This window comes from Lontra canadensis, unplaced genomic scaffold (assembly GCF_010015895.1).
Source record: "Lontra canadensis isolate GAN:19392208 unplaced genomic scaffold, GSC_riverotter_1.0 scaffold86, whole genome shotgun sequence".
NCBI lineage: Eukaryota > Metazoa > Chordata > Mammalia > Carnivora > Mustelidae > Lontra > Lontra canadensis.
This window is the reverse complement of record NW_022631080.1, coordinates 2784526-2811636: the sequence shown is the minus strand read 5'-3', so window position 1 is coordinate 2811636 and position 27111 is coordinate 2784526.

Here is a 27111-nt window from a genome sequence, read left to right as displayed (position 1 = left end):
AGGGCTGGTAATAACTAATAAATGAAGAAGAAAACCAAGCACTAAAACAAGACCTACTCTATCAAGATGTTAAAAGATATATAGGGATTAGTGGACATACAACTGAGTCAGAGACCTCTGATTACAGCTAAATTGAACTTGGTGGGAAATCTGTATCAAAATAGATCTGGAATGTGAAGTAAGCATATCAACCTCTTTTTACCATTCATCAGAGACTTAAAAGATTTCCACTAGAGAAAAATGCCATGGTACACTCCTCATGAAACCCCATTTCAAGTTAGGGTATAATAATCACTTTCTCAAATTTGCTAAGTGTCATGATTTTGGGGTGCCACGAGCAGTATGTTATCAAATATTTAGCAAAATAAAATACATTTAATAAAAAGATGCAGCCATTTGCCAGAAAATACTTCTGCTGGCTGCTGAAAAACGGTCAGGAACATGGTAGGCAATGATAGGACTATGATAAGAGAAGAAAGGCTACCTGTATAAATTCAGGCATGAGTTGCTTTGTGGAAGGCATGTTGATACTCTCTCCCAGATTTTCATTGTAGGACTTTTCCCACTTCTTTTCATGCCTTGAACTTTTTAATTTTTATTCTATGATAGACAGTATGAGTGATACCTTGTGGAGAGGCATCCTCCTTTAAAGGGCATTGAGTTTGCCCAGGCAGTTAAATTATTTGTGGTTTCTCTTATGTATAGACCTTCCTGGGGTTATGAAGGAAGCCATTTGTTCCAAGGTGTTCAGGGAGGTCTCTCTTCTCTACTTGAGCCATTTTGCTGGTGTTCCTAGCATGACATGGCCTCTTGCACCACTGTCCAGTGCTTGACAAAGCAGCAGGTGATTTCTACTAAGTTTCCCAGAATTTAACACAGTGGGAAATTTGACTCTGGAAAGATGATGAATTCCCATGGAACAAATATAAATATAATTTTTTGTTTGTTTGTTTAGAAAGCTTCTCAGCTGGAGGATGAATCTGGCTCTGTTCTGGTGTCTTTGATAGCCACGTTTTCTCCAGTGTTGAATGCCAACCCTTAGTTTTGGCTCAGGTCATGATCTCAGGGTTGTGAGATCAAGCCCCACGTTGGGCTCCATGCCAAGATTATCTCTCTCCTTCTCCCCCTCCCCATCCTCTCTCTGTCCAAAAAAAAAAAAAAAAAAAAGGAAAAAGAAAAACAGCCAAAATGAACTTGTAATAAAAGAGTTAGTTGTGGGGGAGGGGGAAGGCTCACATTTCCTGAATTCAGAACTTACTACAAAGCCACAGTAATAATGGAGTGTGATGTGGGCATAGGGATAAGCATAAAATGATGAAATAGAATTGATAGTTGGGAAGTGAACAGATGCATCCATGATAAGTCAATTTTTAACAAAGGTATCCAAATAATTCATGAGTGGGAGAATAAGGTTTTCAACAAAAAGGCTAAACATGATATCCATGTGATAAAAAAGACATTAGTTCCCTTTCTCACTCTATACACAACTGAAAAGGGATATTAGACCTACATATAAGAGCTAAATGTACAAAACACTTGAAGAAAACATAAGAGTAAATGTGCCTGACCTTGGTTAGGTAATGGTTTCTTAGATAACAACAGAGGTATGAGTGACAAAGATTTAATGAATTGGACTTCAGTGCATAAGACTTGTGTACTGAAAATTATGCTGTCCAGAAAATGAAAGACAACCCACAGAATGAGAGGCATTTTTTCAAAATATGTATTTGATAAGGAGCTTCTACCCAAAACATATAAAGAACTCATAAATTAATAATAAAAAGAAAAATAGCCTAATTAAAAATAGGCACATGATTTGAATTGAAATTTCTTCAAAAAGAAATTGCTCTGAGTAGTACATGAAAGATGCTCAGCATTATTAGTGATAGGAAATTTCAAATCAAAACCACTATTGAACACCACTCCACATCCAGCAGGGGAGCTGTAACAAAAGGGAGACAAAACAAGTGAGATGAAAATGTTGGAAATGCAAACCTTGATACATTACAGGAGGGAAGGTAAAATGGTGTAATTGCCTTGGAAAATACTTTTGTAGTCCTCTCAGTGTTAAACATTGAGTTCTTATATGATTCAGCAATCCCACTCCTAAGTATATACTTAAGAGAAATGAAAACATGTAGACAAAACCTGTGCAGGGTTATTCATATTAGCATTTTTCATGTTATAGAGTGCAAACTGCTCAGTTGTTTAGTAACTGGCAAATGAATAAATTTAATGTACTATATCAAACAATGGAATATTGGCAGTAAGAAAAATGAAAACTGATGTATGCATGAGCCAACCTTGAAAACATATGAAAGGAACCAGTTGCAAAAGATAACATGATCCATGATTCCATATGAAATGTCCAGAATAACAAATGTACATAGACATGAAATGGACTAGTAATTGCCTAGTGCAGGAAATTGAGGGAGGGAGTGACTTAATGTGTGCAGAGTTTCTTTTTAGGATGCTGAAATGTTCTAAGATTGTGGTAATGATTGCACATCTCTCTGAATATATTAAAAATACTGAATTATAGAATTAAAATGGATAAGTTTTATGGTATGCAAAATATATTTCAGTAAAGCTTTTAAAAAACATTCTGGCATTTTATTTACTCTGAAATGAACTTCTCTCCTTGGGATCAAGGACAGAAAGTAAGTGTTAAGTTGACTATTTTGGATATGCTAGTGACATGTAGCCATCTAAATTTAAACTAATTAAAATTATGTAAAATTTAAAATTTAGTACTGGTTACATAATGGTTCCTTCAAGAGCCACATGTGTCTAATGAGTATCTTACTGGACAGGATGGCTGTAGAACATTTCTTTCATCATGGCATCTATTGGAGCTACTTTACATGATTTAACTCAGTTGGAGGTTGAGTTTTGTGACAGTTTTCCCACAATCCAGTGGTAAATACTGAGGCCATTTTTGGGAAACTGCTAAAACTCCCACTTAATGCACAGAAAGAGGCTTTTTTTTTTTTTTAAAGAGTAATTCCCACTTTTCTTCTGGCTTTTATATGTTGCTTATGTTTCTCTTGAAGTGTGAGAAAGTTCACTTTCTGGTCCAACTGAAGACAACAGTTTACTCACAAGAGATCTACAGATAAGAAAGTGACCTAATTTTGGAGGGAGGTAGAGTAAATTAAGAGGGACATATAGAAAAGAGACCATTAGAACAAATTAGATCTTTTCTTTTTAACTTGCCATTATTTTGTAAGATTTTTTTTAGATTGCAGAGGCAAAAAGCTATATTTTACTGTAATACAGACACAAAATTGAAACATGTCTAATTCTCATTGTTCTCTCCTTTTCCCTGATAATTTTTGGTGGATTTATTACCAACTAAAGATAGCCACACAAGTTTACATAACCATAGAGCAGAAATAAAATCTTATAACATATTTATATATTTTGTTTTTTCTTGTTACAGAAGTAATAGCTTACCATAGAAAATTTTTAGAATGCAGATAAGCATGGGAAAGAAAATAGATTACCTATAATTTCAGCACCATATGGAAATTGTATCAATGTTTTATGTTTTCTATATGTTATATATTCTCCTCTAGTATTGTATTTTTAAATGTCCTATTTTGCATGTTGTGTTGTAATACTCTTACATTGAAGGGCACCTGCCTGGTTTTCAGAAGAACATGTGACTCTTGATCTCAGGGTCAGAGTTCAAGCTCCACATTGGGTATAGAGAATACTTAAATAAAAAATTTTTTAAAAAGATCAGCTTCACATTGAAATACTATGATTTTAAGACTATGCCAATAACTAGTATCTAAGTTCAGTATCAAGAGTATACACATTGATTACTTTATAACTAAGGTGAAATTTTATAGCTGTAAGTAACTGTGTGACTGTTTACAAATCTTGATATTTTTTAAACAAATAATGTCCCCCAAATTTTTTCAAAATTGTTCTTTTGGGTAGTTTTAACTACAGGAACTTCAGAGTTCTAGTGTTAAATGACATTCTTCCATGAATGGATTATTGAGAAAAATTTTTTTAGTCATGTAATGGAGTGTATTTATTCATGGCTATTTTCTTCTCAGAAAGCTTTATTAAATGCATCAACTCTTGAAAGTCAGAATGCATTCTATCTAAAACTTTTGCCTCCCTTGTTCAGTTCAAAGTGTTTAAAAGGCCTTTCTGTTCTGGGTTGTAAATTCAAATGTGATTCTGGTTGGTATTTGACAGCTGGATCAAAATCTACACTCTGAATACAGCTGCACTCAATCCACTGTCCAATGTTAACACGACACAAAATTTAATCACATTTGACTTTGATGAAGGAAGAGACTCTGTACAATGGATTAGAGACTGAGTTATTTTGTGCTTTTTCTGATTTATCTTTCTCTCTCTCAATAGAGAGATTGCATAAGTACATATATGCTACATATGCACATACATATATGTACATACACACATATATACATGTATATATGTAGTTAAAGTGATGTTTTCTGGGCAGTTTGGTTTTCTTGAGGATGTCATTAAGTAAAATTTAGTGAAATATACATCCTTAAATTGGAAGCTATACCTTCTTCTTGTACCTGTAGTGGAAGAAACAAAACAAGGACTGCTAGATATAGGACACATGAGTGAATTTCATGTTTTGGTAGAGTTGATACACATTTTGAAGCCAAATGACTTAAAAAAAAATACCTATATCAAAATTGAAGCAGGAACTTGGGTAAATCTCATCTCTTCCTATTACAGAATTTTTCTTTAGACCATATATTTTACTTTTATGTGGCTTTAAAATATAATTTCTCAAGTATTGACACTTGTACTACTGGGCATAAAATGAATGATTGTTTTCTCTTCTATCTAAAACTCTAACTGGCATGAAAAAGGACATGCTTTCCATTTCATCATTTTCTTGACCATAACTAAGAAAGAATAGAGGTCAGTGGCTAAATATACCACAGACATTTTTTTCACTTTAAGATATTTTGAAAAAAAAAACATTAGAATCATTTTTTTCAGCTTTGTGATTTTTTTACATAAGTTATAGAGCACAATTTGTACTACCCAGCCACACCTAAATTAGGTCAGAGAGACATCTTTTACCTTTTTATAATTAATATTCCTATTTCAATTTTTTTAAAGATTTTATTTATTTATTTGACAGCAGAGATCACAATTAGGCAGAAAGGCAGGCAGAGAGAGAGGAAGGGAAGTAGGCTCCCTGCTGAGCAGAGAGCCTAATGTGGGACTCGATCCCAGGACCCTGGGATCATGACCTGAGCCAAAGGCAGAGGATTTAACCCAGTGAGCCACCCAGGTGCCCCAAGATTCCTATTTCGATTTTATTAAATACCTCTTATATGGGTTGCTAAATTTAGAAGTAGATATTTAGAATATTGTCTTTCATAATTTACCCCTTTGATGTTTTTAGATAAAAGCATATTACTGAGATATTACCTCCTGCACCCATTATATTTATTTTTTACTGTTTTTCATTTAAAAAGGTTACTGTAGGCTAATTGTATATTCAAAAACTAGCTTTTTAAAATATACTTTTAAAGATTAAAGTATAATTGTGGCATTGGTGGCTCAGTCGGTTGAGTGCCTGACTCTTGGTTTCGGGTCAGGTAATGGTCTCAGGGTTGTTGGTCTCTGTGCTGAGTGTGGAGCCTGCTTAGGATTCTTTCTCTTCCTCTCCCTTTACCCCTCCCCCTGCTCACACATGCACACTCTTGCTCTCAAAAAGATCGAAGTATAATTAATAATATATGGTGTTTTATTTGTTTCAGGTACACCATACAATGATTCAATGTACAATCCTGTGTACTCTTGATCTCCTTTCTCTGTTTCACCCATTGCCTCACCTACCTCCCCTCTGGCAACCACCAGTTTGTTCTCTATATTTAGGAGTCTGGTTTTTTTGTTCCCCTTTTATCTTTGCTCTTTTGGTTCTTAAATTCTATATATGAATGAAGTCGTATGGTATTTATCTTTCTCTGACTGACTTATTTCATCTAGCATTATATATTTTAGGTCTAGCCATGTTGTTGCAATTGGCAAAATCTCATTGTTTTTTATGACAAGAGTAATTTTCCATGGTGTGTATGTGTGATTTTGTATATATACAAAATCATATCTTCTTTATCCATTCATCTATTGATGGGCACTTGGGTTGCTTCCACAATGTAGCTATTGTAATTCATGTTGAAGTGAACATAGGGGTCATATATTTTCTCAAATTACTGTTTTCATATTCATTGGGTAAATACCCAGCAATGAAATTACTAGATCATACAGTAATTATATTTTTAAATTTTTGAAGAACCTCCATACTGTTTCCCACAGTAGTCACACCAGGTTGCATTCCCACCACATTGCACAAGGGAGCTTTTCCTTTGCATCCCTGTGAACAATTGTTCCTCATTGTTTTTATTTTTTTCCTCATTGTTTTTAATTTTAGCCATTCTGACATATAGGAGGTGATACCTCATCTGGATTTGCATTTCTCTGATAATTAGTAATGCTGAGCATCTTTTCATGTGTATGTTGCCCATCTGTATGTCTTCTTTGGAAATATATCTATTCAGATCCTCTGTCTATTTTTTAATCAGATTATTTGTGGGATTTTGGTGTTGTGTAAGTTTTTTTCTATATTTTGAATATTCACCCCTTATTAGATATATTATTGGCAAATAACTTCTCCCATTAAGTAGTTTGTCTTTTTGTTCTGGTGATCATTTCTTTTGCTGTGCAAAATCTCTTAATTTTGATATAATCCCAGTAGTTTAATTTTGCTTTTGTTTCCCTTGACAGAGGAGACTTATTCAGAAAAATGTTTCTATAGCTCATGTCAAATAAATTACTACCTATGTTCTCTTCTTGGAGCTTTGTGTTTTCATATCTCTTATTTAGGTCTTTAATCCATTTTGAGTTTATTTTTATGTAGGATATAAGAAAGTAGTCCAGTTTCATTCTTTTGCATATAGCTGTCCAGTTTTCCGAGCACCATTGATTGAAGAGATGGTCTTTACCCCATTGAATATCCTTGCCTCCTTGTCATAGATGAATTGACCATGGAAGTGTGGCTTTATTTCTGGGCTCTCTATTCTATTCTGCTGATCTATGTGTCTGTGTTTGTGTTAGTACCATACTCTTTTGATTACTACAGCTTTATAATCTATTTTGAAATCTAGAATTGTGATACCTCAAGTTTTGTTCTTTCTCAAGTTTTCTTTGGCTATTTCATGGTCTTTTGTGATTCCATAGAAACTTAAGGATTATCTTCTATGTCCATGAAAAATGTTGTTGGTATTTTGATAGGGATTGCATAAGTCTGTAGATTTCTTTGGGTAGTGTGGACATTTTAACAATATTGGTTCTTCAAATCCAAACTCATGGACTATCTTTGCATTTGTGTCATCTTCAGTTTTTTTTTTTTTTTTAATCAGTGTTTTATTGTTTTGGGAGTACAGATACTTTACTTCCTTGGTTAAATTTACTCCTAGGTAATTTAGTCTTTCTGGTGCAATTCTAAATGAGATTGTTTTCTTAAGTTCTTTTTTTGCTTGTTCAGTATTAGAACACAGAAATGGGACAGATTGCTGCATATTAATTTTGTATTCTGAAACTTTACTTATTAATTTATCAGTTGTAGTTTTTTGGTGTAGTCATTAGAGTCTTCTACACACAGCACTATGTCATCTGCAAATAATGTATGATTTATTTGTTTCTTACCAGTATGGATGCCTTTTTCTTCTTGTCTGATTGCTGAGGCTGGGACTTCAGTACTATGTTGAATAAAAGCAGTGAGAGTGGACATCCCTATCTTCTTACTGATTTTAGAGAAGAGATTCTGTTTTTCTCATTGAGTGTGATGTTACCAGTGGGTTTTTCATATGAGGTCTTTATTATGTTGAGGTTATGTTCTCTCTAAACCTACCTTTTTGAATGTCTTTATCATGAATGGATACTGTATTTTGTCAAATGATTTTTCTGCATCTATTGAAAAGATCATTGGTTCTTATCCTTTCTTTTATTAATATGGTGTATCATACTGATTGATTTGGGAATATTGAATCACCCTTGCATGCTGGGAATAAATCTCACTTGATCGTGGAAAAGGGTTTTTTAAAATATATTGTTTGATCCTGTTTGTTAATATGTTGTTGACAGGTTTTTCTTTTTTTATCTGTGTTCATCAGAGATTTTGGTGTGTATTTCTCTCTCTTTCTCTCTTTTTGGTAGCATCTTTAACTGGTTATGTTGTCAGGGTAATGTTGATCCCCTAGAATGAATTTGGAAGTTTTTCTTACTCTTCTGTATTTTGGAATAGTTTGAGAAGGATAGATACTAACTCTTCTTTAAATGTTTGGTAGAATTCACCTGTGAAGTCCATCTGATCCTGGACTTTGGTTTGTTGGGAGTTTGTTGATGACTGATTCAATTTTATTGTTGGTAATGGTTCTGTTCAAATTTTCTTTTTCTTCCTGATTCAGTTTTGGAAGGTTATATGTTTTTAGGAATTTATCCATTTCTTCTAGTTGTTCAATTTATTGAAATATAGTTTTTCATGATATCCTCTTATAATTCTTTGTATTTCTATGGTGATGTTTGTTGTTTCTCCTCTACTATTACTGATTTTGTGTTATCTTTCTTATTTTTTGATGAATCTGGCTAAAGGCTTATAAGTTTTATTATTTTTAAAGAACCAGGCTCTGGTTTCACTGATATGTGGGTTTTTTCTTTTTTTTCATTCTTTATTAGGCTCTGTTTCATTTATTTTTGCTCCAGTATTTATGATTTCCTTCCTTTAATGGCTTTGGGCTTGGTTTTTTTTCTTCTTTTTTTCTAGCTCCTTTAGGTTGTTAAATTGAGATTTGTCTTGTTTCTTGGAGTAGACCTGTATTGCTACAATCTTTCCTCTTAGAACAGCTCTTGCTGCATCCTAAAGATTTTGAACTATTGTTTTCATTTTCATTTGTCTCCATTTTTTTTTTAATTTCCTTTCTGGTTTCTTTGTTGACCCATTCCTTGCTTATTTACCCTCCATGTATTTTTGCTCTTTCCAAATTTTTTTCTTGTGACTGACTTGAAGTTTTATACCATTGTGGGCAGAAAAGGTGCATGATATGATTTTGGTCTTTGTTAATTTATTGAAACTTCTTTTGTGGCCTAATGTGATCTATGCTGGAGAATGTTCCATGTGCACTTGAAAAGAATGTGCACTCTGCTGTTTATAGATGAAATGTTCTGAATATACCTGTTAAGTCCATCTGGTCCAATATGTCATTCAAAGCTGCTATATATATCCTTGCTGATTTTCTATCTGGATGATCCATCTAATGTTGTAAGAGGGTGTCAAAATCCCCTACTATTATTGTATTACTGCCAATTTCTTCTTTATGTCTTTTGATAGTTGACTTATGAATTTATGTACATAAACATTTTCAATTGTTACATCCTCTTCTTGGATTGTTACCTGTATAATTACATAGTGATCTCCTTTGTCTCTTGTTATGGTCTTCATATTAAAGTCTGTTTTGTCTCATAAAATTATTGTTACTCCAGCTTTCTTTTATTTCCGTTTGGATGGTGACTGTCCATTCCTTCACTTTCATTCTGCATGTGTCTTTAGGTCTGAAGTAATATCTTCTAGGAAGCAAATAGGTGTGTCTTATTTCTTTCTTTATTCATTCACCGTATGTTTTTTGATTGTTGCATTGAGTCCATTTACATTTGAAGTAATTTTTAAAATATATCTATTTGGTGCCCTTTTCTTACTTGTTTTGTTGTTGTTTCTGGAGATGTTCTCTGATTCTTACTGTCATTTTCTTGTTTTAAGGTAATTTTTGTAGTTCTCTGCTGTTCCTTCTTCTCTTTTTCTCATCCCTTGTGGTTTGATAGCTTTTTTTAGTGACATGTTTGGATTACTTTCTCTTTATTTTTTGTGTATCTGTTATAGGTTTTTGATTTTGTGGTTACCATTAGGTTCATACACAACAATTTATGCATATAGCAGTCTATTTTAAATTGATGATCATTTAAGTTTAAACCCATTTTAAAAGCATGAAGATTTTACTACCCCCACATTTTATGTATATGGTGTCATACTTTATATTCTTTTACTGTGTGAATACTTTAACTAATTTGTGTAGAAATAATTTATTTTACTGCTTTAACCCCCATACTGGATTTTTAAGTGAATAATCTACTACTTTTAGTATATATTTGCATTTACCTGTGAAAATTTTTCCTTTCATAATTTCCTTACTCCTGATTATGGTCTTTTCTTGCCATCAAACGATAATGTTCTTTGTAAGCATGGTTTAGTGTCAATGAACTTGTTTAACTTTTATTTGTACAGGAAACTCTATCTCTCCTTTTGTTCTGAATGATAGCCTTGCTGGATATAGTGTTCTTGGTTGCAGGCTTTTTTTCTTCCCAACACTTTCATTATATCATGCCCTTTTTTTCTGGCCTCCAAAGTTTCTGCTGAAAAATAAGCTGATAGCCTTATGAAGTTTGCCTTGTAAGTTTTTCTCTTGCTGCTTTTAGAATTCTGTCTTCATCAGTGTTTTTTGCTATTGTAGCTTTTATGTATCTTGGACCTTCTTGGGTTGATTTTTTGGGGGGCTCTCTGTACCTTCTGAATCTGGATTTCAGTTTCCTGTACCAAATTAGGGAAGTTTAAAGTTATCATTTCTTCAAAAAAAAAATTCTGCCTCCTTCTCTCTTCTCCTTTTCGGATCCCTATAATGAAGTGTCACTACACTTGATGATGTCACTGAATTCCCTTAATCTATTCTCATTTTTTCTTCTAGTTCTGATGGCCTGAAGTGTATTTTGTATTTCAATTATGGAGTTCTTCATCTCTGATTGGTTCTTTTTTTATGTTTTCCATTTCTTTGTTGAGGGTGTTACAGAGATCCTACACTCTTACTTCAGGGCCAGTGAGATCCCTTACACTTATCTCAAGTCCAATAAATATCTTTATGACCATTACTTTGGATTCTTTATTAGGCAAATTACTTACCTCCATTTCATTTAGCTCTTTTACTGTGGTTTTGTCTTATCTTTCATTTTTCACATACTCCTCTCTTTTCTCATTTTGTCTAACTCTATGTGTCTCTTTCTATGTATTAGGAAAGTCCTCTGTGTTTTCTAATCTTGAAAGTAGTGTCCTCATGAAGAAGATGTCCAGGGGTGCCCTGTAGCCCAGTGCCCCAGATCACCAGAACCATTTGCCCTAAAGGTGTCTAATATGTGGGTTGTACGTGCCCTACTGTTGAGGTTGTACCACATTTGCCTTTAGTCTGGTCTGCTGCAATAACCCATTTTGGCTGTTTTGACTGGAGTTAGTCCTTGTTCTATTAAAGGGAAGTCTGGGGCTGCCTTTTGTAGTTAGACAGTGTTTATAGGCAGACCACATGCCTGCCCTCAGCCTATCTGTTGAGGCTACAGTTGTACCAACTTGCAGGGTACTCTCTTACTTGTTCCATGAGAGGTATTCATTGGCGGGTGAGACCATCAGTGAAACCCAATGCCTACCTTCAGTCCACCTGATCAGGCTGCAGTCGTACGACACTGCAGGGATCGCTCTCTTTTCAGCGTCCTAAGAGATTTTTGGTGGTGAGCTAGGCCAGCAGTCAGATCAAATGCCTGCCCTGAAGCCATCTGCTGGGGCTGCAATTGCACTGATAGGCAGAGCTCTCTCTCTGTGCTGCCAGCTCTATAACTTGACTGCTGAGATTATGGGCACACTGATGTATGTGGTTATCTTCCACTTTCCCCTGGGCGTGAGTCACTTTGGAGTGGCAGTGGTCCCTTCCATGGTTGCTTGCAGTGTGTATTGGGGTAGGAGCTGCTTTGGAGGGACACCTAATGGGTGGGATGTGTTGGGTGGGATCCCCCTCAGGGGATCATGGGAACAGGACACACAGTTCCTAGCAAGATAGAGAGCATTCTTCCTGCTGCCTTGGAAAATCAGATTATCTAATGTGGAGACATGGAGAGAAATTGTATGTACCAGCATTTTTGCTCTTAGAAAAGTATCCTAAAGATCCTTGCCCCTCCAGCATATGTTCTGAGATCAGTGAATAAATCTGCATGTATACCCCAGGCGATTTTCAGATTGCTGCTTCTGTGCTGTATCTTGCTTGGGATGTTTGTTTTGCTGTTTCTTTGAGGGCAGAGACTCAGTTTCCTGTTGCTCTCTGGCTCTCATGAAGCTAAACCCTCTGATTTTTAAAGAACTCAGAGTTAAACCCCACTGATGGAAAAAACTGGTGAAATTAAACCCCACTAGCATTCAAAGCCAAATGTTATGGGGCCCTGTCTTCCCAGTACAGCTCCCCCATGCTTAAGATGCTCGGAATGGGGTCTGCCTCTCTCCCTTCTCAGTATTTGTAGTGTCCTACCCATTTGTCATTTCTCACTAGGGATTTGGTTCCAGACCGAAGTTTTGTCCTTCCTGGCATTTCCAATGTGGCCTCCTCTCTAAAATTAACTGTGGAAAGTCTGTTCTGCCTGTCTTTGTGTTATTTTCTGAGTTGGTTTCACTGATGGGACTGTTATCTCAGGTAATAGTCTAGGATGGGGCTATTATCTTGGTGTGTCCCTGGGACAGAGGAGCTGAGGATACTCCTACTATGCTATTTTCCTGGAAGTCTAAAATGTAGTTTTGAGAGGAAACCTTATTTAAAATCATGATTCAAATAAAGTTAATTGCAGATAACTGGTATATTTGCCTTTAAACCAGTACACTGAACTGTTAGCCATGATCACTCAGGATGTAGTTATAACTTAAGAAAATATATAGCTAGTATTTAAGTTCATTAAATACTTGACTTAATGTCCTAGTGGTAAATTACTAGTGATGTTTGATATAAAATAGCTCATTATCTATGACCATGTTATTTTGACATTGGAGTTACTTAAGGAGAAATAGAAGTATTAAGTATTTCTTCTTAAGTTTTATATTAATACTCTCTAAAGGAATTGTTGTGGGCAAGGCAAAATGGGTAACAAAATCTTAGAAAATAAATCAAGGTTACTTGAAGACTTTACTATGTTTCTTAAATCTAATGTATTAATGCTCCACCTGGAGGCTCATCACTGGTACTCAAAATCTTAGAATAATTTCTGAGTGTAGCTACCAGTATTACAGGGATCATGAAAAGGTAATTTCTCAGACCTTAAATATTTTGACCAAATGAATACAGTTTTAGTTTTGTTAATAAGTTGTTGAATAAGGGAAATATATAAATGAAACATTTTGTAAAAGCCATATAGCTTTAGATAGTTTTTGCACTTATTCTGTTTTGTTTAAATCACTTATTCTCACTGAGAGCTATATTTACCTAAGAGGTGTCCAGGAAATGGTGGGGTAAATAAGTGGGTAAGGCAGGTATTCCAGGCACCCTGTAATGCACAGCTTAGTCCAGCACAGTAGAGAACTGCCTCTCAATTGCACAGAACTTTATAATGCCCTACATCCAGATACTTATGCAGGTGGATTCATATCTGTCTGAGCAGAGATATTTTGTTTTCTATGGAAACACAAAGCATTTTCCTGCTCTTTTAATATTCCTTGTATTTTCCAATAATTCAGTGATTCTGTATACTCAGAGTAGTTTATACTTTCTTTTGTTCAGAAACATATCAGGAATTTAAGATTTTGAAACTGTCACTAGTGATAACATAGTTTATAATACTTGAATCACCAATATGATGTTTTCTTTTGGACATCTATTATAGATAATTATTTAATTTTTTCTTGGTATTTCTTCTTCTTATATTTTTCTATAATAGTATAGATTTTTCCAATTTAAAAAATATAGTATTTAAATAAATATTGTTTAAATTTAATAGTATTTAAAAATAGAGTATCTAAATAGTATTTTTATTTATTTATTTATTTATTAAGACTGCTATCTTGTTTTTTTTTAAGATTTTATTTATTTATTTGACAGAGAGAGAAATCACAAGTAGACAGAGAGTCAGGCAGAGAGAGAGGGGGAAGCAGGCTCCCTGCTGAGCAGAGAGCCTGATGCGGGGCTCGATCCCAGGACCCTGAGATCACGACCTGAGCCGAAGGCAGAGGCTCAACCCACTGAGCCACCAGGTGCCCCTGCTATCTTGTTTTTAATGAGACCATTGACTATTATAGCACATCACTTTCATGATCATTAAAAGGGGAGATTTCTTTTAAACTTTCAGAAAATTCAACTATATTTAAATAGAATTTTAAAATAGTGTTTTCCCTAATTTTATGTCTAATCATATGTTTTATTTATGAATTTAGTGATAAAATCATTACAAAAGAAATATTTTAAAAAGGGGGAGGAATGTCCTGTTAGGAGACAAATTTTCAAGAATGTATAGGTTAAGGCACAGATATCTTTGCCTCTCACATGGTTCAGTATTTATCACGTGTGTGTGTGTTTAATAAGGAGAGGGAGAGGATGCAAATTTGGTAAGATAACTGCAAAGCTAGTTTGAAGAGAAAGAGTTCATTGTACTATTTTTACACAACCAAACAAAATTCTCAATTCTCAGGGCACCTGGGTGGCTCAGTTGAATGAGCAACTGCCTTCAATTCAAGTCATGATCCCAGAGTCTCGGGATCGAGTTCCACATTGTGCTCCTGGCTCCACGGGGAGTCTGCTTCTCCCTCTGACCTTCTCCCCTCTCTTTATCTCTCTCTCTCTGTCAAATAAATAAAATCTTAAAAAAAATAAAATTCTCAATTCTCAGTATATCTCAGATTAAGCTGCTAAATTAAGAAATTCCTTTCTGATTTTGGAGGATTTGTTCATTCGGTATCCAGTGCATTTTCTTTGAATCATATAGGTTGATGAAATAGATACTAGACCCCTACCATAGACCATTCCCAGGGGTAAATTCTGGCAAATGTTTGTGCAGGACTTCAAGTTGGAACTGACAGGAAGGCATCATTCTGTCAGAAAAGGAGACATGACAACTTTGGGACCCACTTATAAAGTAATTACTATTTATTATCATGTCGAATTACTCAAATGTCAGATGTATTTAGGAATCCACAGTGACATTGCCCTGGGCTTTATACTTTAGTAATACCTCAGTAACAGACGAGAAAATGTTCTAACCGAAATAGATTTTTAAGTACAAGTGATGGGTACAAGCTCACAAGTTTAGTATAGATGAATGTTTAGGGACTTACCCCTATGAAGTGACTACAGTTATCATTATTTCTTTAAGTAGGCCTCACCTAGTGTGGAGCTAAGTGGGGGGTTTGAACTTACCACCCCAAGATCAAGACCTGAGCTAAGATCAAGAGTCAAACACTTAAATCCACTGAGCCATCCAGGTGCCCCAGTGGCCACAATTATTAAATCACAGAGTGTCAGCAGTTGTAAAAGAGTTTGGAAAATTCCTTAAATGGCAACAGATTTTATATATCAGGAAGATGAAAATTATGGAAAAAGAACCTAGTAAATCCTATGATTAAATTGTGGTGCTTCCTAACTTATAAAACCAAAGACAATTCTTATTTGATTTTTTTTATTTTATTTAGAACATTCAAGTATTGGGCACCTGGCTGGCTCAGTCAGTAGAGCATGTGTCTCTTGAACTCAGGGTTCTAAGTTTGAGCCCCATGTTTGATATGGAGATTGCTTAAAAATAAAATCTTAAAAGCAAAGGGACATTCAGATATTGAATCTATTCTTGTTAGATTGGTATCTTTGAATTAGTAATCAAATCATAATTGTAGCTTATTTTTCCTTAGTATCTCAAAATGTGAGCCAGGCAATGTTTTAACACTTTAAAAAAATATTTATTTATTTATTTATTTATTTATTTATTTGAGATGGGGGAGGAGCAGGGGGAGAGAGAATCTCAAGCAGACTCCCCATTGAGTGCAGAGCATGATGTGGGGCCTGATACCATGAACCCGAGACCATGATCTTAGTTGAAATCAGAAGTCAGATGCCCAACTGACTGAGCCACCCAGACGCCCCCCAAAACACATTTTACATGTTATTTCATTAAGTTTTCATAGTAGTACTATTAAACATAGAGTCTATTAATATCTTTTTGTTTTATTTTTTATTTACTCTATTTTATTTTTTATTAACATATAATGTATTATTTGTTTCAACAGAACAGGTCTGTGATCCATCAGTCTTACACAATTCACAACACTCACCATAGCACATATACTCTTCCCAATGTCCATCACCCTACCACCATATCCCTCCCACCCCCTCCCTGCCAGCAGCCCTCAGTTTGTTTCCTGAGATTAAGGGTCTCTTATGGTTTGTCCCCCTCTCTGGTATTGTCTTGTTTCATTTTACCTTCCCTTTCCTTATGATCCTGTATCTTCTTTTTCAAATTCCTCATATCGGTGAGATCATATGATAATTGTCTTTCTCTTATTGACTTATTTCATTTACCATAATAGCCTCTAGTTCCATTCATGTTGTTGCAAATGGCAAGATATCATTTCTTTTGATGGCTGCATAATATTCCATTGTATATATATACCACTTCTTTATCCATTCATATGTTGGTGGACATCTAGGGTCTTTCCATAGTGTGGCTTTTATAGACATGGCTGCTATAAATGTTGGGGTGCACATGCCCCTTCAGATCACGACATTTGCATCTTTGAGGTAAATACCCAGTAGTGCAATTGCTGGGTCATAGGGTAGCCCTATTTTCAACTTTTTGAGGAACCTCCATACTCTTTTCCAGAATTCCCCATTCTCTGCATCCTTGCCAACACCTGTCATTTCCTGACTTGTTCATTTTAGCCATTGTGACTGATGTGATGTGGTATCTCACTGAGGTTTTGATTTGTTTTTCCCTGATGCTGAGTGATGTTGAGCAACTTATCATGTGTCTGTTGACCATTTGAAAGTCTTCTCTGAAGAAGTGTCTGTTTATGTCTTCTGCCCATTTCTTGATTGGATTATTTGTTCTTTTGGTGTTGAGTTTGAAAAGTTCTTTATAGATTTTGGATGCTAGCCCTTTATCTGATATGTCATTTGCAAATACCTTGTCCCACTCTCTCAGTTGTCTTTTGGTTTTGTTGACTATTTCCTTTGCTGGGCAAAAGCTTTCGATCTTGATGAAGTCCCAATAGTTCATCTTTGCCCTTGCTTCCCTTGCCTTTGGTACTGTTTCTAGTACCTGTAGCTGTAGCTGAGGATGAAGAGGTTGTTACCTGTGTTCTCCTCAAGGATTTTGATGGATTCCTATCTCACATTGAGGTCTTTCATCCATTTTGAGTCTATTATTACATGTGATATAAGGAAATGGTCTAATTTCATTCCTCTACATGTGGCTGTCCAATTTTCCCAACACCATTTGTTGAAGAGGCTTTTTTTTTTTCCACTGGACATTCTTTCCCACTCTGTTGAAGATTAGTTGACCATAGAGTTGAGGGTCCATGTCTGGGCTCTCTATTCTGTTCCATTGATCTCTGTGTCTATTTTTGTGCTGTACCATACTGTCTTGATGATTAAAGCTTTGTAATAGAGCTTGATAATTACTCTAATATTGTTTGTCTTATGGTATCACTTATCTCTCGAATTCTCCTCTTGTGGTCCAGTAGTTTTTTTTTTAAGATTTTATTTATTAGACAGACAGAGATCACAAGTAGGCAGAGAGGCAGGCAGAGAGAGAGGGGGAAGCAGGCTCCCTGCTGCGCAGAGAGCCCGATGCGGGGCTGGATCCCAGGACCCTGGGATCATGACCTGAACTGAAGGCAGAGGCTTTAACCCACTGAGCCACCCAGGCGTCCTGGTCCAGTAGTTTTTTATCTCACTTTTTCTCAGCGTCTTTATTCTCCATCATTTGGTTTTCTATATCACTAATTCTCTCTTTTGCCTCATTTATCCTAGCAGTAAGAACCTCCATTTTTTATTACATCTCATTAATAGCCTTTTTGATTTTGACTTGGTTAGATTTTACTTATTTCTCCAGAAAGGGATTCTCTAGTATCTTCTATGCTTTTTTCAAGTCCAGCTAGTATCTTTATAATCATCATTCTGAACACTAGTTCCAACATCTTAGTAATGTCCATACTGATTAGGTCCCTGGCAGTTGGTAGTGCCTCTTGTTCTTTTCTCTGAGGTGAGTTTTTCCATTTTGTCATTTTTTTTTCCCAGAGAAGAATAGAAGAATAAGAGAACAAAATTATAAAAGGGTAACAATGACCCCCAAAAAATATACACTGAACAAATCAGAAGAGATCTGAAACTGAGGTTGTGGGGGGAAGAATAAAGGGAAGGACAAAAAAAAAAAAAAAGAATATGATCAGGCTGGTAAATAGAGCCACGCACTAGATTTTGGGTATATTTTGGTCTGTTAGAAGAAACTGCCTCTCAAAATTTTGAAGAAAGAAAATTTTACACACACACACACACACACACACACACACACACACACACATAAGGTTAAATACAACGAAGGGATGGTATTTGAATGTGAAAATGAAAATTTAAAAAAATTAAAAAGGAATTGATAGGATAAGATGTTGGTTGAAAAAGGAAAGACGAAACATTTTTAAAAAAATAGAGAAAATAAAGAAAATTTAAAACTTTGACTTTGAAAGACTAAAGAATTCTATGTGCTGTATTCCCCTAGCTCTGGAGTTCTGCAGTTATCATTGAGTAGTAAACTTGGTCTTGGTGGGACGTTCTTGCCCATCTTCTGGGGGAGGGGTTTGTTTCAGTGATTCTCAAATGTCTTTGCCTGAGTCAGAATTGTACCACCCTTGCCATGGGCCAGGCAAATTATTCTGCTTGAGTTTGGGTTTGATCTCACTAGCTTTTGTTCACTGAAAGCTTTCCCCACAGCTTTGGAGGATGAGAATGAAAATGGCAGACTCCCAATCTCTGGCTCTGGAGGAGCCGAGGTCTTGGGGTCCCACTCCTCAGTGCACCCTCAGATAAAAGTGATCAATCCCTCCCCTCTTTCTGGTCTCCTTCCGCAGTCCATGGTCATTCAGCAGCATTCTATCTCTGGCACACAAGCCCTTTAGCAGTCTCCAAACCCAGCAGATTCCTGCAGTGCACTCCTGTGCCACTTTTCCCAGGGGAAGAAGGGAAGTCTCCCCAGATCTGCCACTTGTTGGGTCCCTGCTCAAAGGGTGGTGCCTCAGCTGTGACATGGATCATGGTTTATGGCAACCCTGATCTGAGAGCTCACTCCTCAGCTCTGTCTTTGCAGCCAGCTTCCCTGCTCAGATACCTGAGAGCTCTGCCACACTCAGATGCCCTAAATCTTTCTTCAACTCTGAGGTCCTGAGATCACGCTGTCCCCGCGAGGGTTCCACTTGCCACTTAACCTCTGAAGTGACATCCCTCAGTGGAGCAGACTTCTAAAAGTTCTGATTTTGTGCTTTTCTGCTCTCTCACTTGCAGGGAGCCAGCTGACAGAGGCTTACTCTCCCTGCATTCTATCTTCCCATATTGCCTCAGATTCACTTCTCCACAGTGCACCCAGTGTGCCACTTCCAGAAAGTGGTTGCTTTTCTGTTCATAGAATTGCTGCTATTCTTTTCTTCGATCTCCTGTTGAGTTTGTAGGTATTCAGAATGGTTTGATAATTATCTAGCTGAAGTCCTGGGATCTGATGATACTTAGGTCTCCTACTCCTCTGCCATCTTGCTCCTCTAATATCTCCTCCTCCTCCACCTCCTCCTCCTTCTTTTTAACAAAATAAGTTACCACAGAAGCAGATGGTGAAACAAGTTTTACAGTATATGTGTTTTATTGTGTGTGTGTGTGTGTGTGTGTGTGTGTGTGTGTGTAGTAATTCTAGAAAGTACCAATAAGGAAGGCATAGACTTAAGACAGCAAAGGAAATTATGTTTTAGCAAAATATTTAATAAGGAAGTTGTTCAGGGCATCTTGGCCTCATTTCTGTTGTTGGTCTTTGGAAGATGGTATAAAGAAAGCTGTGGTTCTCAAACTTTGGTATGCACCAGCATCCCCTTCAGGGTTTGTTAGACTGTAGTACTGAAGCTGATCCTCAAGAAATCTGATTTCATGGTGTACCAGGGAGCAGACCTGAGAATGTGCGACTTTTTAACAGGTTCTCAGGTATTGATCCTGTAGCTGGTTTGAGGACCAAATTTTGAAAACTGGTAAGAGCATGACTAAGAACTGTCTCACCTGAGGATATTATTTTCCATTTCTATCCTTTATTACCTGGGGGCTTCACTTTGGGCCTGAACTTGATAACACATCAGGCATGCAATGTCGATAGTCAGAACACAGAATCTTAGTTAGAGAGGGGCAGGTTTTTGCAACAGGACTCCAGTGTGAACTAAGATGGTGAGTTCATAGGGTATATGGATGGAGCCTCACCCTATGACATATATTTGGTTTAAAGTAAGGAAATTGAGGCACAGAGAAATTGATTAACTTTCCTAAAGTTTAACAACTGTTAAGTGGTAAAATCAAGATTTTCATTCAGGATTAAAATCCAAGCACAATCAACATTTTTTAGGGAACTTTAAAAAATATTTTATTTATTTATTTGTCAGTGAGAGAGCACATGCAGGGTAGTGGCAGGCAGAGGGAGAATCGGGATCCCTGCTGAGCAGGGATCCCAATGCAGGGACTCCATTTCAGGACCCTGGGATCATGACCTGAGCTGAAGTCAGACACTTTACTGCCTGAGCCACCTAGGCATTCCTCTTGGGAACTTTTTAAAACATACACATTCTTGGTTTCCACCCTGGACCTGGTAAAATAGATATTCAGGGCAAGTCCCAGAAATCTGTTTTAGAAAGCCCTGCACATGATTCAGATATACTCTCAAATTTGAAAACCATTAGCCTTACACCTACATTATACGATGTTCATTCTCTGATGGGAAACTCATCAGGTTTTAAACAGCAAAGAGAGAATGAATGTTAACCAATTGCCATTTCTGTATGTGAATATATGTGTCTGTCACACAGGTCAGTATACATTGAGGTATCTGTACATTTTTCCTTTGTCCAGAATATGTGTTTGTGACAACATGATTGACAGTATGTTTCTTCTTGATAACACAGTAGGTCCTTTTAAGGGCTGAAAGTTGTATCTCTTTTCAAGGCAATGCATTTGTTCTTTAGCTGTTTGATGCGATTTCATTTCCACAGTCCAGATTGCTTACAGTTGTGAGCCTGCATATCCTCCTAGCTATTACTGGTACCTCTACACAGTGTTTACATATCTTATTTACATATCCAAGACCACAGAGTAGACTCAGATCAAGCAGAGCCTCTGAGAAGGAGAGCTGTCAGTGTTCCAGAATCTCATGGCAAAGGATTCTTTTTCACTACTTGATGAAAAATAATAATGTTAATGAAATTGCTTCATGTAATGTACTTAACTGGTTTTCACACAAATTCATTGCAGCATTCAACCCATGTCGTGTCTGGTGTTCTACTAAAATGTTCATTTCCCTTCTCTACCTGACAAATCCTGTTCATTCTGTGAGGGCCAGCTGAAATGTCTTTTCTTATTAGAGCCTTTTCTAAACCTTCAAAATTAACCACTTTTTTTCTTGCCTCCTATAATACTGTTTATTGCCATAGTGTTTATCACATTTTCCTGCAGTTACCTAGTGTGCTGACCATCCTAAACTATAAAGTCTAGAGGTGTCAGGGGAGGGGGTGCTAGGTCTCATGTGTTCTTGAATCTGTAGAATCTGGAGTATGCACGTAAAGCATAACCAAGATGTAAAAGGTGAAACTCAAAGATCAAGGGCATCACATCTACTCTTTGATTCTAGTTTAGATTATATTTGAAACAATTCAGCAGAAGAGTTTATAGATTTTCTTGAGAGTGTCTGGATGTCAGAGCATATTAGTAAGGTGTCCCGGAGCCTTACAAATGCCTTACTCTATAAATTCTCCAACTCAGCAGGAGACAGTTGTTAAATAATGATATATACTTTTTCCTCTTGGAAGCTGAGAATCTTCAATCACAACTTTCTCAAAGTCTCTGGCTTGGCTTCAAATCAAACTGGAAAGTATATATCGATAGTTGTCATTGTTCTCTCAGATCTTATCAACCTCAGACACTATAAGCAAAAGGTAATAGGAAACAGCCCTGAAATTCTGTGGTTAGGTTGAAACACATACTTAGCCTCATTTTGCCAATTTGACAAAATATTTTGGGGGAATAAAACAGATTTTCAAGATAGATACTAGTTTACCTTAACATTCTTAATTTTTTTTTCTCCTCTTTTTGGTATTTTCACAACAAATTGTGTTTTCTAGTACCTTCTAATTCCTCTGTCAAGAGATACCATTTATGTCCCCTTCCTTTGAATTTGTATGGGCCTTTGTAACAATCTCAACTCTGAGACTGTGGTAGAAGTGATACTATGTGACTTCCCAAGCTTGATCCTGAAAGATGATGCAGACTCCCACAGTCTCTCCTTTTTGGTAGCCTTGGCCTTAGAACTCAGTCATTGTGCTCTAAGGAATCAGACTCTATGGGGAAGCCTGGATAAGAAGGAAGTAAAGATTTCAGCCTAGCTAAGCACAAATCAGTAGCCAGCACAAACCTGCTGGCTATGAGAATGAACCATCCTGAAGTGGCTCCTCCATCCTCCTACCCCTCAGATGATGCCATATAGAGGAGATATAATCCTTCCCAGTCAAGCTCTGCTTAAATTGTAGTCATAAGCCACTTAATGATGGTTGCTCAAAGCCACTAGATTTTGATGTGGTTTGTTGCACATCAATAGATAAATGTAGCCTTGTCCAAATAGTCTTATTTTTGAGCACGGTAGTCTGTCAGAACATTGCAGAGTGTATTCTGTTTGAATGCTATTACGTTGAGTGTTTGTTTATTTTCTCTTCCTGGAAAAACCTATTCATTCTTCTACTTTTTTTTATGTTTTAGAGCATTTTCTATATTCCCAAAGTTCATTTTTTTCTGTCTCCTCTCTATGTTCAATTCCATTACAGTTCTTATCATCTTTTCTTGAAATCTCCTAGTTTTCTGACTCTTCCTAAACTATATACTGTTGGTACTGGGGACATTAAAAAATAGTATAGTCTTAAGGAGAAGTCAGGGACTGATTATACTATTCTTCCTGATTTTGTGCAGTTTGTTAAGGAATTTTTACTCTTACATCTCATAATGCTGCCTTCTTTAACATGGTCTCCAAGGCTGCTGCTAAAGAATAAATATGGGGAAGTCTCCAGCTCCCTTTTGCTTAAGAGGGATATACATCACTTCACTAAAATTTAACAAAGTAGACTAAGACACATGGCCCCATTCAACCATTAGGGGGTGAGAATTCTAACCCTTTGTTCAGTAACCTTCTCCTAGCAGTAACTCTGTCTTATGGAAGGGGAGCATGATTATGGGTAGTTAGATAGCTAGACATGGGAGTGGTGGAGAGGGGTAGAGGGAGAGGGAGAGCATCTTATGTAGGCTCCATGCCTAGTGTAGAGCCCAAGGTGGGGCTCAACACATGGCTCAATCTCACAACCCTGAGACCATAACCTGAACCAAAATTAAGAGTCAGACACTTAACTGAGTGATGCCCCATGCATCAATTATTTCTGATACTTATTAGCTATGAGATTGTGGACAGGTCTCCACAGGTGTTAGGCTGTCTTCTCATCTATAAAGTCATCATGATAGTAATAAATTTTATGTCTTGTTGGAAGTGAGCATCAAAGGCAGTCATCCTTTGTAAATCAATTTGTACTTGTTAGCTGTTAGTTCATGATGAGCAGGGACATTTGTACTGAACATTATATTACCTCAGTACCTTGCACATAGTACATGGTAAATAAATCAGAGTAGATAAATATTGTTTCTGTCATATATACAAAAAATTAAGATATTGGTAAAGAATGTGTTGAGATCAGTTATATAGTAAAGTTACACATTTTTAAAGCATACAGTCTTAATTGAGAAAAATCAGAGCCATAAAGGAGACTGAGAAAATACAATTAGAAAAATAAATCTAAAAGTATCTATTGTTGATACTTACTACATACTACTACTTAACATGAACTACCTTTTTTTAATATAATAATAATTTAGACAACATGATCTACATTTTAGAGTTGAGAAACTATAGTATGGAGAACTAAAATAATTTGCCTCTTTTCACATAGCCAGTAGAAGAAAAAAATTGGACTTGAACTTGTTCACTCTGATTCTGGGTCCTGATAATATATAAGAAGTACATTCTCCAACTTCGTTGTCCACCTGAAAAGCATATTAAAATACCAGTATCCTGCTCTTCCTTACCACTGAGTTGTTGGAACAATTCAATAATCTTTGCTCAAGTTCTAAGGTGTGTTTGGGATGGGGTTAAAATTTTTGGAAATCATTCTGATTCTGTGAGCATCAATTCATATTTTTCCATCAAATATATTATTGGTTTTTGAATTTGTGCAGATAATTGAAAAATAGTACATTTCAGATTCTGGATTGGAAGCACAGTGCCATTTCATTGCAGCCAGGTACCCTGACAAGAGAATTTGAAACACCTTAGGGTCAGATAAGAGTTAGGATTTATTTGTTTAATTCATAGGTAGGTAATCGCTATTCAGCAGTGTTTGTGTATAGCTATATGGCTGTCTTCATAGCAGAGAGAAACTCTTCAAGGGAGAATTTATGTAACATGAAATCTTATAACCAGAGAGAGTTTTCGTTTTCTTGGTTAATTTCCCTACGGATTGTATGAGCATTCATATGAAATCATAAATCTACCCTGTAAGTTGTACAGTTTTAACAACTTTTTATTCTGCCACTGAGTTATTCTTGTACATTTTGAAGTTGTATAGGATCCTTTTCTCTTTCAGTATAGATTGTGATAAAGGCAAAGGAGAAAGGAGGTTTAGTGTTCCATATGGTGATGGGCATTGGCTAGAATTTGTATATGCAGTATGGAGGATGCTAGGCAGATTTTCATATTCAGGAGCACTGACTTTTATGCAATGACAAAGGATATGGTGTTCTACAAACTTTCATCATCCTCATAGCTCATGAAGTACATATATTAAACTCAAGGGTGTCCCTCTCTCCCTTCTTCTTGGCGATATTTCAAAGGTGACTAGCTCTGGCATTCCATGAATGTGTATTTCAAAGATGCACATGTTCACATTGATTGTAAAAGGATACCATAAAGACCCATGATAGCCATTTGTAAAGGTTATGTGTTTTTCAAAATCTATCTCCTATTCTGAAATAGCTAAAACTCCACTGCAAAATTACTGACTTGTTGTTCTGGATGCTGATATTAATAGCTTAAACTTTACTGAATTAAAAGTGCTTTTACACAGATGAAATAGCATTTTTTTAAATTATACAGATCTAAGTTGAAAATTGAACATAGCTCATTTGGCAAAACTGTTGACTCTGGTGATGGAGTGGTTGTCAGCTAATTGTTGGCTACTAAAGAACAAGGAGGTATAAGTACATAAAAATGGCTGTGAGAACATGGTACACTGAGGAGACTAATAGAGTTCCTGTAGGAGAGGGCAGCAGATTCAGTGGGTGGATGTTTCATGAACTGATGCTATAAGGATAGGCAGTGGCCCAGTGATGAATGGTGTGTATGGAGATTAAATTTTATATTGGTAGCATTAGGAAGTTCTCAGAGATTAAAGATGGCCACAAATTTTTTGAAACTTCTCCAATTAATATGTGAGGTCTAGCATTCCCTTGAAACAAAGAGGGCACTGTGACTGCCATTTAGCATTAAAATATGGTGAAGGTGATTCTGTGGTAGTTTCTTGGCCTAGGATTTAAGATACCAGAAGCTGGGAGTCCTCTGTTTTGAATTCTTTATTCTTGGATTTCATTTTCCACATAAGAAGTATGTCTATCATGAGACAAATAAGCTGTAAGAATCACAAGACATGTAGAGAAAACTGGGGGTTGATATACTATAAAGACAAGGATAGAGACAAACAAACAGAACAAAGTGCCCTGAGGCACCAAACATTATTAAAGAAAACACTTTAGAAATGAATCCTGCAGCCCCAGCTGCCCTAGTGGATGACCACCTGGCAGGGGAGAAGGAGAGCAAGAGGACCCCAATAGTCCTCAACAAACAAGCACAGACACCTACAGATTTTGCAAACATCCCCTGTCATTTTTCATTGTCATCAACTGCACCTGTGGAGCTTCCTGGAGTCTAAATCACTGAAACCTCTTGGATTGATGAAAAGAGCCACCACGTACACTCCTGGCACTGCTGTGCATGCACCAATGCCTCAGTTCCAGGAGGGATTGCCTTTTCAGCAACTTCCTCCAAGGAAAAAAGGAGGAGGACTCCAGCACACTTCACTACCAAGGGCCCCAGTAGCCTCTGCTGCTACATCCATGGATACTCATAGTCTTCATCAACAAAGACACCCACAATCTTCCCTCAGACTGACTTCACCTGAGGTTGCTGTCTAGATTTGCCATTGCTGTGCAAACTCTGACCTCCAGAGTTAGAGCTACTTTACCCTCTGAAGCCAGCACCCTCACACCCAACGACAAGTGAAGATCCTTCCCCACTGAGGCCAGTCCATAAAGACTGGAACATGTGACTATTCATATGACATGCAGACATTCATGCAGGGATACAAAGAACACACAAAAAAATCAAGGAAACATGACACCACCAGAGGAACATGAAATATTTCCAGTAACTAATACGAGTTAAATAGATGCATATAAATTGCCTGATAAAGTTACTGTTTTAAAGAAACTCTGTAAGCTATAGAACAGATGGACAACTCAATGAAAAGAGGAAAACTGTGAACAAAACAGAAAGATTAATAAAGACAATAAACAAAGAATCGAACAAATCCTGGAGGTGAAGAATACAATGAAAGAAATAAAAAATGAAATAGCTTCAGCAGGAGAAAATGATCAATTTTCCCAAATATTGTTTTTTTTAAAGATTTTATTTATTCATTTGACAGAGAGAGAGATCACAAGTAGGCAGGGAGGCAGGCAGAGAGAGAGGAGGAAGCAGGCCCTCCGCGGAGCAGAGACCCTGATGCGGGGCTCGATCCCAGGACTCCAGGATCATGACCTGAGCCGAAGGCAGAGGCTTTAACCCACTGAGCCACCCAGGCGCCCCCCAAGTATTGTTATTTTTGAGCCATTA